General features: G+C 53.5%; 1 protein-coding gene across 1 annotated transcript in view; it reads right to left on the bottom strand.

Annotated features, from left to right (window-relative positions):
* s1pr1 (sphingosine-1-phosphate receptor 1) overlaps window positions 1-23 on the bottom strand; it is a 7,802-nt gene extending 7,779 nt beyond the window's left edge. The window contains exon 1 of the mRNA XM_051375639.1: window positions 1-23. This exon is cut by the window's left edge and continues 72 nt beyond it. The gene's annotated coding sequence lies outside the window, so the exon portion shown is untranslated.
* Between the last annotated feature and the right edge of the window lie 2,477 nt (window positions 24-2,500).

Below are 2,500 nucleotides of genomic sequence, written 5' to 3'. Positions count from 1 at the left end.
CTGAAAAGGGAGCCGAGATGAGGAGAAGCTGAAGGGGTGGGAGAGAGGGGAGGAGGGGGAGGAGGTGAAAGGGGTTGTGGGTAACAAAAGCCTCTTTCCTCAGAGCTGCTGACTGTATTCAGACTCTGCATAGCTGAGCGTCACCATGACGACGGCTGGAGGGAAACGGGGGAACAAACTGTGAAACTGACCAAGTGAAGAAGATCACCAACAAACACACTGCTGTTCAGTTTGAGTCTTAAATCTGTTGTTTTCTGAATGGAGTTTGGTGGAAATGTGTCAGATATAAAAACATGAATATATCACATCATATATGTGAGAGCGGGTCCCGGCCCTGCTCACGGTCCTGGTCTCGGTTCTGGTCTCGGTTCTGGTTCTGTTGGTCTCATTCTGCAGCAGTGAAACTTTAACTGCTGAACATCTGCAGCCTGTAATTATGGTTTGGACGGACTGAGTGTGTAACAGGAAAGCATTAGCCAGCTTCTTCCTCTCTGACTTCCTGTGATGTGATTCGTTGGTGAGGAATGTGGCTGCTCGCCATCGTTTCCCTCCGAGGGGGGAGGGGGGGGATGGATGTTTCTGCTGTTGTGTAAAGTGAATATGAAGAAACAGTTCTGTCTGATTCTATCTTGTTTCGGGTAATATTATGTGTTCACAGCAAACACCACAGAAGAAGAGCTCACCCTGAAGGTGCTGAGTGCAGCTGTTGATCGTATCATCAGTGTCAAGGTCAGGAGCAGTACTCACATGTTACTGAGTAACACATGGCGGACCGCAGTAAAATTCAGTTCTGACTGAAATTTCACTTTTGAGTGTTTAATCTTGTTTCCATGTTCGATGTAAAACTGTCAGTAAGTGCAGTCACTGCGCTCTCCCTCGCCGTCTCTCAGCTTCGGCTGCAGTCACTGCGCTCTCCCTCGCCGTCTCTAGCTTCAGTCACGCGTTCTCCCGCCGTCCTAGCTTCGGCTGCAGTCACTGCGTTCTCCCTCGCCGTCTCCGCCTCGCTCCCGCCGCTCTCAGCTCGGCTGCAGTCGCGCTCTACCTCGCCGTCTCTAGCTGGCTGCAGTCACTGCGCTCTCCCTCGCCGTCTCTCAGCTCGGCTGCAGTCACTGCGCCTCCCTCGCCGTCTCTCAGCTTCGGCTGCAGTCACTACGTTCTCCCCGCCGTCTCTCAGCTTCGGCTGCAGTCACTGCGCTCTCCCTCGCCGTCTCTCAGCTTCGGCTGCAGTCACTGCGCTCTCCCTCGCCGTCTCTCAGCTTCGGCTGCAGTCACTGCGTTCTCCCTCGCCGTCTCTCAGCTTCGGCTGCAGTCACTGCGTTCTCCCTCGCCGTCTCTCAGCTTCGGCTGCAGTCACTCGTTCTCCCTCGCCGTCTCTCAGCTTCGGCTGCAGTCACTGCGTTCTCCCTCGCCGTCTCTCAGCCGGCTGCAGTCACTGCGTTCTCCCTCGCCGTCTCTCAGCTTCGGCTGCAGTCACTGCGTTCTCCCTCGCCGTCTCTCAGCTTCGGCTGCAGTCACTGCGTTCTCCCTCGCCGTCTCTCAGCTTCGGCTGCAGTCACTGCGCTCTCCCTCGCCGTCTCTCAGCTTCGGCTGCAGTCACTGCGCTCTCCCTCGCCGTCTCTCAGCTTCGGCTGCAGTCACTGCGCCTCCTCGCCGTCTCTCAGCTTCGGCTGCAGTCACTACGCTCTCCCTCGCCGTCTCTCAGCTTCGGCTGCAGTCACTGCGCCTCCCCGCCGTCTCTCAGCTTCGGCTGCAGTCACTGCGCCCCCCGCTCCAGCTTCGGCTGCAGTACTGCGCCCCCGCCGTCTCTCAGCTTCGGCTGCAGTTACTGCGCTCTCCCTCGCCGTCTCTCAGCTTCGGCTGCAGTCACTACGTTCTCCCTCGCCGTCTCTCAGCTTCGGCTGCAGTTACTGCGGCTTCAGTGTCTGTAAATCCTGAATTCTAGACAATTACAGGACAATGTAGGAATTAAAACAAAGGGAATTTTCATGTTCTCCATTGGAAACTCTGACTGAATCCATCTAGGGATTATTAGCTGAGCCCATTGGAGCAGATAGTGATAATAGTTCATATATTACTGTGCTAGTGCTAGCTAGCTACACAGGACAAGGTATTACTGTGCTAATTAAAGTAAATGTGTCAAAGGTTAAACCTATAATAAAAATAATGCTTAACAAGAAGACACTCAGACTTCAGTTGCTGCAGAGCAGGATCTGCAGTTTACAGGGCAGAGGTCAGATGATTGATCATGATTTTTAAGCCATAGAAATCTGTGTCCTCACAGGAGAAGAAGACCTGATGGAGAGATGAAGTGAGGAGACTGAGGGAGGAGAGAGAAGCAGAATCAGGAAGTTCAGTGACGGTCCACCCTCAGAATAAACAAACATCAACAGGAAGTCACTGAGACGGAGGGGACTTTACTCTGGAAGGAGTACTCCGATCCTTTACTGCAGCCATAGTGTAGTGCTTCTACTGCAGTCAGGATGTGAATACTTCTCCATCT

The sequence above is a fragment of the Dicentrarchus labrax genome, unplaced genomic scaffold (genome assembly GCF_905237075.1).
Source record: "Dicentrarchus labrax unplaced genomic scaffold, dlabrax2021, whole genome shotgun sequence".
Taxonomy (NCBI): domain Eukaryota; kingdom Metazoa; phylum Chordata; class Actinopteri; family Moronidae; genus Dicentrarchus; species Dicentrarchus labrax.
The sequence above is the reverse complement of the archived record's forward strand: the minus strand, read 5'-3'. Positions and strand labels throughout refer to the sequence as shown.